This window comes from Cynocephalus volans, chromosome 5 (genome assembly GCF_027409185.1).
Source record: "Cynocephalus volans isolate mCynVol1 chromosome 5, mCynVol1.pri, whole genome shotgun sequence".
Lineage (NCBI taxonomy): Eukaryota > Metazoa > Chordata > Mammalia > Dermoptera > Cynocephalidae > Cynocephalus > Cynocephalus volans.
The window spans coordinates 156,642,873-156,659,089 of NC_084464.1; the positions used below are offsets into that span (position 1 = coordinate 156,642,873).

A 16,217-nucleotide genomic window follows, 5' to 3' on the forward strand; every position below is an offset into this window, starting at 1 on the left:
TATACATAATATTCGGTGAAGGTGGTCTTGCAGATCCTTAGTGAAAGGAAGGACTGTTTTGCACCGTGTTGTGAAGACTTGCTCAACATATGGAGAAAAGTAAAAAACTCAGGACCTGCCTCACATGTAGACAGAGATGGAGTCAGAAGCATAAACGCTGAAGGGGAAAGGTAGACCTGTAAAGGCAGGAGAAGGCAGCAGAGGAGCGCGCCTCTGATACCGCCGATACCTCCGATGCCCAGGGGGAGGACATACTTCTTAGAATACAAGGCTGCCTGCTGCTGGTGTGAGCCCTGATCCCCCTTCTGGGGCTGTGTAGACACAGTAGCTGTTACTTTCCACTCTCTTAGGTGGCACTTCCTTGCTGAACAGCTTTCTACTCTGTCCCTATGTCACTGAGGCACAATGAGGGTATAACTAGGCCGGGCCTGAAACACACCTCCGCAGGGCAGCACGGCCTTCATGGACCCACAATGCCCGCTATTCAGCCCCATTTCATGGAGCCTTATTTATCATTTGGTGTTTCCGGGTTGCACAACTCTGTGCTTAAGGGACATTCAAAATGCCTTGAACTAGTTGCCTGAGTGTGTATTGCAGCTGGAATTCAGACAACGGAAGGGCTGTACAATTACCAGATCTCTCCTGTGGTTTACATACACAAACTTAATGGTTCTCATGTGTACCCTAGCATAAGCAAGCTGTTGCCCATACAGCAGAGTTTTGTTCTGTTTTGAGCTATATCTTGCTTTGAATTGAGAGGAAAGATAAAGACACTAATTTCCTGGGTAGCAGAGCAGGCATAAGCATCCCCCCTGTTCTCTTGGGGCCTTGGCCATCATCTGCTGCAGCAGTGACTCAGCTCTGGTGACTGAAAGCGTGTCATTTGCCAGATGGGAGCTGTGGCAGGATCTATGGCTTGAAGCACGCCTCATTCCTGCAACACGAAAGCTGGACTCTGGGGCCACAGGGACAAAGCATCACAGACTGGGAACTTACACAAGTTTATTGTCTTCTAGTTCTGGAGGCCAGAAGTCTGAAGTCAAGGCATGGCAGGGTTGGTTCCTCCTGAGGGCCGTGAGGACTCATTGGTTCCAGGCCTCCCTCCTGGCTTCTGGTCGCCTCAGACGCTGCTTGGCTTGGAGACGGCCGTCCTCTCACCCTATCTTCACATCTTCCCCCTATGCTTGTCTGCCTCTGGTCCGAGTTTCCCCTTTTATAAGGGCACCAGTCATATTGGACTAAGGCCACGCTAATGACACCACTGTAACTTGATTACCCTGTCTCCAAATAAGGCCACGATCTTAGGTACTGCGGGTTAGGACTCCAACACGCGAGTCTGGGGACACAGTTCACCCCATAACAGGCTCTCCTTGATGAGAACGGCTCACCTGTTGATATAGGGCTGTGGGTTTAGGCTCCTCTCTGCTCATATTTCCTAAACTAGCAGCTGAATATTTGATGAACTGGAGTCAGGGGGACTGGGCCGGTCTTGGCTGGGATCAGTTGCTAGATTTTTTGGAAGTCCAGTCTGCACATCTTATGGAATGATCTCAGATCCCTCCCAGCTCTAAACCAAGATAGCAGGGTGAAAGTGGAGCTGGGAGGCTGCCTTCTGTCCAATCTTCCTAGCAGAGGTGTCTAGAATCTTCGCTGTGTCACTGAGCTGCCTGCAGTTCATCAGGTGCAGATGGGGGAAGGGGTGTGTGTGTGTGTGTGTGTGTGTGTGTGTGTGTGTGTGTGTGTGTGTGTGTGTGTGTGTGTGTGTGTGTGTGTGTGTGTGTGTGTGTGTGTGTGTGTGTGTGTGTGTGTGTGCACGTGTGTGTGCTGGGGTGTGGGGGTGTGTGGAATGTGAGCAGAAGAAACAGGCTCTGGCCCAGCCCTCTAAGTGTGGGAGGAAACCAGTCAGCTCAGGAGCTGTGGGTCAGAGGCAGGGTGACCAAATCATCCTGGCTTTAGCGCTGAAAGTTCGGTGTCTCAGGAATCCCTTCAGCCCCAGAAAAATTGGGACTGTTGGTCACCCTAAAGATGAGAAACAGCCTGAAGTGACCAGGCCACCAGGAGTGACTCCAGATTAAGCCAGGCAGGTGAGGCTGGGTCTGAGGCTCTCAGACAGATGAGCCATCTGCTGGTGGTAGTACGTGTGCATGCCCGGGGCATCAAGGTCAGGATCATGGGTGGAAGGTGACTGAAACAGCTGAGCAGTGCAGAAAGGGGACAGAGGTCCCCGATTCCTTCGGCTTCCACGGCATTTCCTTCCATGAGCCCCGGGGCATGCCCTTGAACACCTCCACACTGGAATCCTGGTTTTCCCTCCTTCCTTCCAGCCCTTGTCTGCCCCCTCTTCACTCAATAGACAGCTCTCTGCAAGGCCCACCTTGTTGCCTTAGGGCTGTGGTTATCAAAGGAGAACGCCCCAAGATTCTTTTTTATTTTTATTTTTTTTTATTTTTTTATTTTTTTATTTTTTGTTTTATTTTATTTTTTAATTTTATTTTGTCGATATACATTGTAGCTGATTAATGCTCCCCATTACCAAAACCTCCCGCCCTTCTCCCTCCCCCCCTCCCCCCCAACCATGTCCTTTCTGTTTGTTTGTTGTATCAACTTCAAATAATTGTGGTTGTTATATCTTCTTCCCCCCCCCCCCCCGGTTTGTGTGTGTATGTGTGTATGTGTGTGTGTGAATTTATATATTAATTTTTAGCTCCCACCAATAAGTGAGAACATGTGGTATTTTTCTTTCTGTGCCTGACTTGTTTCACTTAATATAATTCTCTCGAGGTCCATCCATGTTGTTGCAAATGGCAGTATTTCATTCGTTTTTATAGCTGAGTAGTATTCCATTGTGTAGATGTACCACATTTTCCGTATCCACTCATCTGATGATGGGCATTTGGGCTGGTTCCAACTCTTGGCTATTGTAAAGAGTGCTGCGATGAACATTGGGGAACAGGTATACCTTCGACTTGATGATTTCCATTCCTCTGGGTATATTCCCAACAGTGGGATGGCTGGGTCGTATGGTAGATCTATTTGCAATTGTTTAAGGAACCTCCATACCATTTTCCATAGAGGCTGCACCATTTTGCAGTCCCACCAACAATGTATGAGAGTTCCTTTTTCTCCGCAGCCTCGCCAGCATTTATTGTTCATAGTCTTTTGGATTTTAGCCATCCTAACTGGGGTTAGATGGTATCTCAATGTGGTTTTGATTTGCATTTCCCGGATGCTGAGTGATGTTGAGCATTTTTTCATATGTCTGTTGGCCATTTGGATATCTTCCTTAGAGAAATGCCTACTTAGCTCTTTTGCCCATTTTTTAATTGGGTTGCTTGTTTTCTTCTTGTAAAGTTGTTTGAGTTCCTTATATATTCTGGATATTAATCCTTTGTCAGATGTATATTTTGCAAATATTTTCTCCCACTCTGTTGGTTGTCTTTTAACTCTTTTAATTGTTTCTTTTGCTGTGCAGAAGCTTTTTAGTTTGATATAATCCCATTTGTTTATTTTTCCTTTGGTTGCCCGTGCTTTTGGGGTCGTATTCATGAAGTCTGTGCCCAGTCCTATTTCCTGAAGTGTTTCCCCTATGTTTTCTTTAAGAAGTTTTATTGTCTCAGGGTGTATATTTAAATCCTTAATCCATTTTGAGTTGATTTTAGTATACGGTGAGAGGTATGGATCTAGTTTCATTCTCCTGCATATCGATATCCAGTTATCCCAGCACCACTTGCTGAAGAGGCAGTTCCTTCCCCAGTGAATAGGCTTGGTGCCTTTGTCAAAGATCAGATGGCAGTAAGTGTGTGGGTTGATTTCTGGATTCTCTATTCTATTCCATTGGTCAGTGTGTCTGTTTTTATGCCAGTACCATACTGTTTTGGTTATTATAGCTTTGTAGTATAGCTTAAAATCAGGTAGTGTTATGCCTCCAGCTTTATTTTTTTGGCTCAGCATTGCTTTGGCTATGCGTGGTCTTTTATTGTTCCATATAAATGTCTGAATAGTTTTTTCCATTTCTGAGAAAAATGTCTTTGGAATTTTGATGGGGATTGCATTGAATTTGTATATCACTTTGGGTAGTATGGACATTTTCACTATGTTGATTCTTCCAATCCAAGAACATGGAATATCTTTCCATCTTCTTGTATCCTCTCTAATTTCCCTCAGCAGTGGTTTGTAGTTCTCATTATAGAGATTTTTCACCTCCTTGGTTAACTCAATTCCTAAGTATTTTATTTTTTTGGTGGCTATTGTAAATGGGCAGGCTTTCTTGATTTCTCGTTCTGCATGTTCACTATTGGAGAAAAGAAATGCTACTGATTTTTGTGTGTTGATTTTGTATCCTGCTACTGTGCTGAAATCATTTATCAATTCCAACAGTTTTTTTGTAGAGGTTTTAGGCTGTTCAATATATAGGATCATGTCATCTGCAAACAGGGACAGTTTGACTTCATCTTTTCCAATCTGGATGCCCTTTATTTCCTTCTCTTCTCTGATTGCTCTGGCTAGTACTTCCAACACTATGTTGAATAGGAGTGGTGAGAGTGGGCATCCTTGTCTAGTTCCTGTTCTTAAAGGAAAAGCTTTCAGCTTTTCCCCATTCAGGATGATATTGGCAGTGGGTTTGTCATATATGGCTTTAATTATGTTGAGATACTTTCCCTCTATACCTATCTTATAGAGGGTCTTTGTCATGAATGAGTGCTGAACTTTATCAAATGCTTTTTCAGCATCTATAGAGATGATCATATGGTCCTTGTGTTTGAGTTTATTAATATGGTGTATCACATTTATTGATTTGCGTATGTTGAACCAACCTTGCATCCCTGGGATGAATCCCACTTGATCGTGATGAATAATTTTTCGTATGTGTTGCTGTATTCTGTTTGCTAGTATTTTAGTGAGGATTTTTGCATCTATATTCATCAAGGATATCGGCCTGTAGTTTTCTTTTTTGGTTATATCTTTACCTGGTTTTGGTATCAGGATGATGTTTGCTTCATAGAATGAGTTTGGGAGATTTGCGTCCGTTTCAATCTTTTGGAATAGTTTGTAAAGAATCGGTGTTAATTCCTCTTTGAATGTTTGGTAAAATTCTGCTGTGAATCCATCTGGTCCTGGGCTTTTCTTTGTTGGGAGCCTTCTGATAACAGCTTCAATCTCCTTTATTGTTATTGGTCTGTTCAAATTTTCTACGTCTTCACGGTTCAGTTTTGGGAGCTTGTGTGTGTCCAGAAATTTATCCATTTCCTCCAGATTTTCAAATTTGTTGGCGTATAGTTGTTTATAGTAGTCTCGAATGATTCCTTGTATTTCAGATGAATCAGTTGTAATATCGCCTTTTTCATTTCTAATTTTTGTTATTTGAGTCTTCTCTCTTCTTTTTTTTGTTAGCCATGCTAATGGTTTGTCAATTTTATTTATCTTTTCAAAAAACCAACTTTTTGATTCGTTGATCTTTTGAATTGTTTTTTGGTTTTCAATTTCATTCAGTTCTGCTCTGATCTTAATGATTTCTTTCCGTCTGCTAACTTTAGGATTGGATTGTTCTTGTTTTTCTAGTTCTTTAAGGTGAAGTATTAGGTTGTTCACTTGCCATCTTTCCATTCTTCTGAAGTGAGCATTTAATGCAATAAATTTTCCCCTCAATACTGCTTTTGCAGTATCCCACAGGTTTTGGTATGATGTATCATTGTTTTCATTAGTTTCAATAAACTTTTTGATTTCCTGCTTGATTTCTTCTTGGACCCATATGTCATTAAGTAGAATGCTGTTTAATTTCCATGTGTTTGTATAGTTTCCAGAGTTTTGTTTGTTATTAATTTCTAGTTTTAATCCATTGTGGTCTGAGAAGATACATGGGATAATTCCAATTTTTTTGAATTTATTGAGACTTGATTTGTGACCTAATATGTGATCTATCTTGGAGAATGATCCATGTGCTGATGAGAAGAATGAATATTCTGAGGTTGTTGGGTGGAATGTTCTGTAGATATCTGCCAATTCCAATTGGTCTAGAGTCTTGTTTAGATCTTGTGTTTCTCTACTGATTCTTTGCCTAGATGATCTGTCTAATATTGACAGTGGAGTGTTCAGGTCCCCTGCTATTATGGTATTAGTGTCTATTTCCTTCTTTAGGTCTAATAGAGTTTGTTTTATAAATCTGGCTGCTCCAACATTGGGTGCATACATATTTATGATTGTTATGTCTTCTTGATGGATCAGTCCTTTTATCATTAAGTAGTGTCCCTCATTGTCTCTTTTTATGGTTTTTAGTTTAAAGTCTATTTTGTCAGATATAAGAATAGCCACTCCAGCTCGTTTTTCTTTTCTGTTTGCATGGTAAATCTTTTTCCATCCTTTCACTCTTAGTCTGTGTGAATCTTTATGGGTGAGGTGGGTCTCTTGTAGGCGGCATATAGTTGGGTCCTGCTGTTTGATCCAGTCAGCCAGTCTGTGTCTTTTAATTGGGGAATTTAAGCCTTTAACATTAAGAGTTGTTATTGAAAGGTGTTGATTTATTCCTAGCATTTTCTTGGTTGTTTGGTTGTCTTAGGTGTCTTTTGTTCCTTGCTTTCTGATTTACTGTTTGGTTTCTTTGTCTGTTGGTTCCTTAGGTTGTAGATAGTGCAAGGTTCTTTTTTAATAACTACTTTGTAGCACGTATTTTCCTAGCCTGAAATGAAATTCCTTGATAACATCATATATGCTTCCATAACTTTAAAAAAATTAATTATTCTAACTGTAATTTAAACAAGCAATGAAAGAAATGTAATTTATAATAAATAGCATGCATTTCAACCTGAACTAACACGCTCTGGCAAGACTACTCTAAAAGGAAAAGGCTCCCAGGACGCATGATTTTAGGCAGCCACTGCCAGAGGCCCCTGGGCAGCCCCTCCAGGCATGGGTGCGTGCCCATGCTGACACCACTCAGGGGCCAGACATGCTCTCGGAGGTCCCCCTCTCCCCTTGCTTAGCCTTGGGCTGCAGGGTACTACCATGCCCACTCTAGATTTTTCTATGCCAGTGTTCCTGCCATGTCCTCCTCTCTTCCTTACCCCAGATTTACTTGAGTTGTCCTATTTAGGCCAGACCTAGGAAATCAGGATAGAGCCCCTTGTTCTGTACATTCAAGGCCAAAGCAGAGGATTTCTCTGTGACCCTGAAACCTGCAGCTGGACAGAACCATCACATGCCTGGGACTGGCCTTTACCCTAAGCTGGCACTTTATGGCAGACTACGGATCTAACTGAGCAGCCCTTGGTTTGTTACATGAGACGGCTTGGGTGAAGGGCTGATCACCTGCTGGACTCAGGGCTCTGAAGGTGGGAGGCGGTGCTGTAACGAGCAGCGCCCCAGCACGTGCTGTAGACGGGATGTGGGGGACGGGGCAGGTGGCGTGTTGCCCTGACTACCCCGTCTCTAGGGAATGAAGGAACTAACCATAACGTGGAAAAAATGCCATAACCCGGGCACAGCTGGGCTCTTTCTGTTCTTTTAATACACCCACATGGCTGGGAAAGTGCCCTTTTAGCTATATTTGTTCATGGGGCAGACATCTAGCGAGTTCATGTGGATGTCCAACCTTCCAGTCTTATCAGGACATGCCAGGACGTGTTCTGTTTCTAAGTGAAGATAATGACCAGTTTCCTTGGGTTTATCTATCTAGCATGACTGTGGTAGTGTTTCTGATGTGTAACCCATGCTCTTGGGTGAAGAGAGCCCCAGTTTCAGATTCAGGCCACACAGATTACTTCCAAGTCCCTCTGGAAAGGGCAAGCACACTGCCTGCCATGGGGTGATGGTCAAGGAGCTGCAGAACTGGCGTTTTTCTAGTGGAGGTTGTCCTCGGCTTCTGCAGCATGAAATGCAAACCAAACACCATTCCTTCGGGCTGCAGTAGGAATCGGAAGTTTGCTATGGTGGTCGTCATTGAAAGCCATGTCAGGGACACCTAGAGGCATTGGTTGTCCCTTTATAAAGGTACGGTACTGCAGTATTAAAGACTGTTGGTTGCAAGAATTAGTTTCAGCCCCCAAAAGGGAATTTATTACAAGGATGCAGGCGTAATTCACAGAACCAAGGGGCAAAATGCAGCTGGATCCAGGAAGAAGCTGGAGCTGATTCAGCATAGTGTCCATGGGTCCATCTTTTTAACCTCTCATCCCAATGCTCCAAACCTCTGGTTAACACATTTTCTGTACAGTGGAATCCTTTCGGGAATCCTTTAAAAAATATTGAGGCCAAACCCCTGCTTTGGATCTGATTTAATTGGTTTGAGGTTCAGCCTGGGCATTGGGATTCAGATTTTGAGATCCATTGTCCTAAACTAATTTGCTCCCCTGACCTTTTGTCTCATCTGCCCAGGAGCCCTCAGTCTCTGGTCAATACTGCCTTCTCGTGCTTGCAGTGCCCATTCAGCGGGAGGAAATCAGCACCAGGTGGGCCTTAAAGGAAGTCACCATTGATAACGAGATCACCAGCTGCAGCTGGGGCTTCAATGAAGCCCTGAAATCCTGCTGGGTTTTCCCAGGCACCCACTTCCCCAGTCTTTGTGGCAATGATTCCAAGCTTTCTACACCTCTTTGTACTGGATCCAGTTGACAGGTCCCCAGATCCCCCTGGCCCTGCCCATATCCCCCACCCCTAGCCCCAGGACTTCGCTCCTTGCCTTGCTTCCCCTCCTGAGCTGACCTGGTGAAAGTGCACGTGGTTCCTAGCCACCACCCCTCCTGCCCCCAGACCCAGGAGCCCCCTTGGTGCTGACCAACAGGGGAGACTCATTCGCCCATGTGGACTGGGCGGTACCCACAGGTGCTGGTTCCGCAGTGGCTCCTTGCAGAGGCCAAGTAGGTAACATAACCTGGATGCGTAAGTCAGACTTTGACCTATGGGAGAGAGGTGACAGGACAGAGTCAAGAGAATGTTTCTGGACACAGTACTTACCTTCAGTCTCTCTGGCACTGTCCTGCAAGACACAGCAGCCAGCTGCTTTTGTCATGAAGCTCTGGCTGGCTCGCACCCCCTCAAATGCACTCTCCCAACTCCCTGCCTTACTTCATTCTCTCTCCTTCTCGTTTCCTGGGATTGCACCTGCTCCCAACGAAAACAACACGGAAACTTTTGCCCCAGATTCTGTTTTCGAGGGAACCAAACTAAGACATTCTTTAAATGTTAAGGCAATTTTGCCCAGTAACTCATAGAATAAACATGGGCCAGAAGTTGGGTGACCAAAAGGCCTGGTCTGCCTGGGACTGAGGGTACTCCCGGGACATGGGACTTTCAGTGCTAGTATTAGAAAAGTCTCAGGTGAACCAGGACAGCTGGTCATCCCAGCCAGAAAGCAGGAGTGCTCTCAGCCTCCCACCTCCAAATTATACACTTACTGGCCCCCAAACCCCCTTCCCTTTGGTTCCATAGGAGGGTGTCCCCATTCTCCAAACTATTAGAAAGTAGGCTGGAATGTTGCTAGTCGTCCAGCAAATCTAGCTCAGTCATTTGTTCAGTACACGTGTGAGTGTCTTTCTCTTCCAGGCCGGTGCCAGGCCCTGGGAAGAGGAGGACCAATAAGAGCTGGCACAGGGAAGTCGCAGGGAATGCAGGTGAAATGGTGCTGTTCAAACCTCAAGGATAAAATAAAATACGTGTTTCAGTCTGATAGATGGGGACTGATACTCAAGAACTCCTACACTACCAAAGACAGAGAAGGCAAAGGGTATTGTACACTGGAGACTAATTCCCAGGGAGGGGAAGCACCTGGGGCCCATGACTACGGGCCATGCTGGGTGACAGTAGGTGAGGGTCTGTGACGGGCATGCTCCTACCCACTAGGCTTCCTCATTGCAAATACCAGAAACCAATAGGTGCTAAGAAAAAAGAGGGCATTTGTTTTAAGGGTTGCTAAGGGGACAGAATGAGCTAACGTGTAAACTCCTTGCTTAGTAGTAAAATTTAAAGTGCTTCTGAAAGTTCTGTGCATAATCATCTCACCTTTGGAGATGAAGAAAAGAGAGGAAGCCAGCAGTCTGCTTGTATACAGGCCCCGAGACTGTGGGAGCTGGTCTCCAAAGTCGGTGCACCTCCCAGGACTCATGCTCTTTTCTGGTCCTTTCCCCTTGGATTTGGGCTGTTCTTGGCTCTCTTTTTAGCAACAGAATGTGATGCTAAATGATGTCTGGGGCTAGTTCCAAAGAAGCCTTGTCACTTCTGCCTCGGGATCTTAGAACATTCATTCTAGGAGAACTCAGCCAGCATGTTGGAAATCTGACTACCCTGAGACCTCAATGGTGTAAGGAAGCCCAAGCTAGCCATGTGGAAAAGCCACATGGGGAAAGACGGTCTGGCCAGCCCCCAGCTTTCCAGTCATCTAGCTCAGGCCACTGACTGCAAGTGAAGGTGCCATTTTGGATGTCCAGCAATGTTGAGCCTTCAGATGACTGCATCCCTGGACGTCTTCTGGCTGCATGCTTAAGAGAGACCCCAATCAAGAACTGCCCCATGGAGTTCAGTCGACACACAGACCATGAGAAATAATAAACTGCCTTGAAGCCATGCGAGTAGGTGACATACATGCTCCCAATGCCCCCCACCTCTTGAGTGTGGGATGGACCTTGTGACTTGCTTCTAAAGAACAGAATAGAGCAAATGTGATGGGATGTCGCTTGCGTAGTTAGGTTATAAAAGATTGCAACTTCTGCTGTCACTCTCTGCTTCTTACTTGCTCACTCTGATGAGGCAAAGCTACCATGTTGTAAGCTGCCCTGTGAAGAGCCCCATGTGGCAAAGAACTGAGAGCAGCCATAACAGCTCATGAAGAACCTGCCAACAACTACATGCGTGCACTTGGAGGCAGATCCTTCCAGTCAAGGCTTGAGATATCTGCAGCCCTGGCTTTGTGAGAGATCCTGCCAAAGGACCCAGTTAAGCTACACCCAGATTCCTGACCCACAGAGGCTATGAAATAATAAATGTTGTTAACTAATACAGCTACTACATTTGGGGATAGTTTGTTAAGCAGTAACAAATAATGGGAACAACTACTATGACAAGAACATAAAAATAACCACAATATATGGTCAATAACTGCTGAGCAGAAAAATGTCAGTGTTCCTGGTGTTACTGAACTTGTTAAGCAAGATAAAGCATTTGAACTGATATGAGTTAGGCACTTGCTTCTAATGATAAGTTAAGAGTGAGGAAGTGATGAGAAGTAAGCTCCCATGTCTGCTGCAACAGGGGAGCCAGCAAGGCACAGCCCTCCTTCAAGTGATGGGGTGGGGGTAGGGGGTGGTGGTGCAGGAAGGCAGCACAGTGACAGGACCACATGACTGAAGGAAACATTTCAGTTCATGCTCTGCTTGCTGGAGAGGGAGGAGTCAACTGAAGGTGGGTGTCCAGGAGCTGTCAAAACCATGGGCCAGGTGACGTCTCTAACATCGACTGTCACCAACTATAAGTGTGCTTAAGACAAAGTCCAGACTGAGATTTTCCTGCCTTGGAATGAGAAATTTCTCACTGGAGCTGTTACTGAATGCCTCTATATTCTCTGCACTAAACGTGAAGGTCAATTGTGGAGTATACTAACAATAAAGCAAATGTATACTAACAATAAAGCAAATGCTTCTCCCATGGGGAAGGCCCTGTAGTTTCAGGTATAGCCTAACTTTTTAAAATTACCCATAGAAATGTTAAGCTTGCGAAAGACAGGAAACTTTCCCCAGGCTAAAGTCTCTGTTGTTGATAAAGAATTGTAACACAGCAAAATTGCTGGCTCTAAGGGCAGATGTCCTTGGTGCAGCTAAATCTGATGATTGTTGCCATGACAGTTGTCTTACTGTTCTTTTGTAACCACCCATGTTCCTTTTCTGTAACTTTCTGGCCTGGAGAATAAATACTGAGAGAAGACCCCAGTTCAGTGTTGATTTTCTGAGGAATGCCTCTCTCTTGAGGGTTCGTGGAAATTAACCCCTTCAGGGCTTCTCACTGCTCAGAAGAAATGGGTTTTGAGTAATCCTTTGTGTTTCCATCACCCTGGTGGACAGGTGACAGAAAATCTTTTTAAGAAAGCTTCCATTCATGGGTATTATGGACTGAATGTTTGTGTCCCTCTGAAATTCATATGTTGAAGGCCTGACCCCGAGTGTGGCTATATTTGGAGTACGGAAGCAATTAAGGTAAGATGAGGTCATAGGTGGGGCCCTGATCTGATAGGATTAGTGTCCTTTTAAGAAGACACCAGAGAACACGTGTTCTCTTTCTCTCCCTCCCTGTCCACATGCACTGAGGAAAGGCAACCTGAGCATCTGGTGAGAAGGTGGCCGTCTGAAAGCTAGGAAGAAAGCTCTCACCACAAACTACCTTCCCCAGAACCTTGATCTTGGACTTCTATCCTCCAGAACTGTGAGAAATAAATTTCTGTTGTTGAAGCTGCCCCATCTATGGTATTTTCTTAAGGCAGACTAAGACAATGGGTTAGGGAGAATTGGAATAAGCTGTTTTCTGTTTCATTTCTGTTTAACTCAGTGCCCAGCTAGAGTATGTGTGCTCACCGTTAGCCATCATTGATAATTGTTATTAAGAGAGGTGAGGCGATCACAAAGGTTTATCTACAGAATGCTAAACAAATGTTAATTATTACATAAGGACATGAGTTTGAGTCCCTGGGAACAAACAATTGATTTCCTAGAGTATGAATTATTTGCAAATGAGACCTCCTGAGTTGCTACTATCAACTTTGATAAATAGGGGTGAGGGGTGGTTAGCAAACTGTACACTGGTGGACTTGACTTTGTCCTATTCTAGAAGGAAATTATTTAAAAGGATAGTTTTTTGGGGGCTCTTAGGAAATAAAATGAACATTAAGTATGAGTTGGGGTTTTTCTAAAATAGATGGTGTCAAATCAATTTAATTTCTGACATCTTAGATCCTTTTTGGAATAAGGTGGGGTTTCAAATACAGATGTCCTCAGCTCACGATGAGGTTGCATCCGGATAAACCCATTGTATTGTGAAAATATCATTAAGTCAAAAACGCATCTAGTACCCCAATAAACCCATTGTAAAGTCAAAAAATTCTACATTGAACCATCATTAAATTGGGGACTGTGTACATATACATACATGAGTCAAATTTGCCAATTAAATGGGATTACTGAGGAATTGTGGACATATCTGGATTTTAGAAGGCTTTTTAATGGGAACAAAAATATAAATGTGGGCTGAGGGACTCTGGTTGGAGAGACCATACCCAGTGGCCCATTTGCATCCTGCCTCTGCTGGTCACCAAGTCCCTATTGCATTTGCCAGTGCATGGGGCACCAAAACTGGAGCGCATGGGCTTGGGCTCAGGTCATCCTGGGTTCTCACTCGTCATCCCTGAGAAAATCACTTACCCTCTTCCGGTTAAATTTCTTGTACATAAAATGAGGAAATGAGGATTTGCTCACTCATCAAGGTGCTAAGAGAATTCGCAGGCTCCGGCTCCAGGCCTCACACTTTGCAGCAGATGCAAGTCCTGGTGATCCTCCCAAGGTGGCGGAATGGAACGGAGAGCCGGGGACACGCCGTGAGGCTGGAATAGGCAGCCGTGTGCGCTGAAGCTGCCAACATGTGCACTCGTCCTCAGGCTGGTACACACCTCACCTGAAATGAAGCTCATTCTGAGCACAAGGAGGAAACTCACCCAACAGAAACATGCTCCGAGGAGCAGACCCAGATGTGAGCGTGCAGGAGTCTCTACACATGTCACATGAGAAAGGGCTGACAGATCAGACCAACCTTCTTGGAGCCAAGTATGGGGCCCCTCTCCCCCTTCACGTGCATGGTCACAGCATCTTTCCATCATGGCTGTAATTAAATAATCACTGGGGTTATAGTATTTATCCTGCACTAGAAGATAAACAAACCCTAGAAGGGCGGGGACCTTGTCTGTCTACCCATCTTCTGTCTCCAGGGCTGAGAGAGGTGCCTGGCACACACGAAGTACTCAGTTAATGTTTGAAGAACAGATACCTGAGAGAAAGAGTGTGACTGGGGAAGGCAGCCTGAGGGGCTGTGGTTGCCGTGTTCACGTTCACACCTGCCCCCAGTGATGCTGGACAGCGGATCAACACGGAGCGTGACCAAGAGGTAGTTTGGAGCCACATGAAAACAGCAAGGGCCTCTGGGTGGTGGGAACTTCCTCTCCCTGGAGGTGTCTCAGGAGAGGCTTGAGCAGGGATCTCTACAGCAGATAAAGCTGCTCTGGATTGGAGGTGGAAATGGCTCCCTTGGGCAAATGCAGCCAGCAAATGCATTTTCTTTAGTCCAGGCTTAAAAAAATTTTTTTGAATTAGATTCTAACATTTTAGAATCAGAAGTGTTAAAAGACAAAATTACAAAAAATGTAGTTGAAAGATCCTAATTGACTTTTACTCACCATTTCAGAATGGGACAGCCCTCAGAACCAGAACAGGCTCAGAGAACTCCAGGGCTGCAACACAGTCAGACACTTATGGACAAAAACCAGAAGTGACGCCCAGGGACAGCTTCAATGGTTACAGCTGGAGGTCTGGTTTGAGTCAGCAGGCTGCCTGCAATTGATGGAGCTCAGCTGCTGTGATTGACTAAGACTCATCCGCCTGCTACAACAGTTACATTTTCAGTTAGTTTCAGTAGCAGTTCCTTAGCAAGAACTCAAGTGTGGAGGGATCCTTAGGCCTAAATTTAATTTAACAGAAGGCATCACATGAAAATTCATGTTCGAAGTCAGACTCGGCCACATGGGACTCACATTCCTTCAAGGCGCTCAGTGGCGTCTCCTTGTTTAGATGGTGCACGCATTCTCTAGTTCATAGTACCCAACTGACCTGTGTCCCCGTCACATGCATGTCCCTGCAGGCACTGGAATTTATGTTCCCTGGTCATGTTGCTATGAAGAGCCTTTTCCTCTGAATGTGTAAGAAAAGAACTTGCAAAATGATTTTTTGTTACTATTGCTTTAAGAGTTGTGGTTTAGGATTCAGAGTGCTAGTGGAACTTCTTGTCATTACTACTTGGTGCCCTGGCCCCGGCTGGTATCTCCCCTCTTGCCCTCCAATGTCCTAACTGCCACCTCACTCGCAAGATTCAGCCCCAACACCGTGCGGTTTCCCTCACCTCCTCCATGCCCTCTACCCCCAAGTGAGTTAGGTGCCATTCCTCAGTGTCATTGTAGCAATCTGTGCTTGTCACACTTAGTTTTGGTCATTTACCTTGCCTGTAAGTTTGCTGAGGACAGGAACTATATATCTTATTCATGTTGGCATCTTCCTGCCAGTAGGAAGCTTGTTGGAGCTTAGTGAAGGGATGAGGATACAGTAGGAAGGAAGCTTGAGTCTTATTTTCCTCATGCAGACTGACCTTACACCCACAGCAACATGGAGATGAGCGCATTTTGACCAGTGCTCCAATGAGAATCTCAGAAATCTCCAGTCTTGGGCTCTCATCCTTTCGTGATTACAGAAATTTGGAACTGTGAGCCAAGATCCTAAGTCGAGAAAGCGCCTTGGGTCAGCTGATCTGTGCACTGAGCAGCCCCTGACCGCCCCGGTCTTACCGCACAGCTGAGCAGAACCGGGACCTGCAGGTCATTTAGTTTCCAGCTCTGGGATGCAGGATCCACACGGCATCCTTCCTCGAGGGCCAGAGCCTGCACCGGGGATGGAGAACTTGCGCATTGTGGGTAGCTGTAGTCTGGAAAAGGCTCGCGGGAGAAGCTACCAGAAAGAGCCAGGAAGGCTCTCCGGTCATCACTTGGGGGTAGCGGAGATTTGTCCCAGCTTTTAACTTTTGGGGGGGTCACAAACCCCTTTGGTAATATGGAAAAGTATAGACTTCTCCCCAGAAAAATGCAGACACCTAGTGTTTTTCAGGCAACGACAGGGCACTCGTGGACGCCCGAGGCCCATCCTTACGCCCCGATGAAGACGCCCTGGAAGCAGGCGGCTGAATACGACGGAAGTGTCGCCTCCTTGCCCCGGGCCGGGGAGTCACAGTGAACTCGTGCGTGCCCTCCTTCCACCGAGAGCGCCAGCTCGGACCGGCGCAGGGGTCCCCGGGGCGCCGGGCAGGTAGGCGCCGCGCGGGGGGCCCCCGTCCTCCGAGAGGGCCAGGCGGTGGCCCGGCCCGTCCCCCGCCGTCCCCGCCCGCGCCAGCCGCTTCCGCGCACGTGACCGCCCGGTGTCGCGCTCTGATGAGCT

General features: G+C 45.7%; 1 long non-coding RNA gene across 4 annotated transcripts; it reads right to left on the minus strand.

The window, feature by feature from the left end:
- Positions 1–8,022: 8,022 nt before the first annotated feature.
- LOC134377670 (uncharacterized) lies at positions 8,023–16,154 on the minus strand. Of its 4 annotated transcripts, XR_010023560.1 has the most exons (4): positions 15,231–16,154; positions 14,417–14,570; positions 13,446–13,641; positions 8,023–8,888 (listed from the first exon to the last, which is right to left on the minus strand). It is a non-coding gene; the product is annotated as an uncharacterized LOC134377670 (long non-coding RNA). The 4 variants fall into 4 exon arrangements; XR_010023557.1 differs by lacking the exon at positions 14,417–14,570; XR_010023558.1 differs by having other exon boundaries at positions 14,417–16,154.
- Between the last annotated feature and the right edge of the window lie 63 nt (positions 16,155–16,217).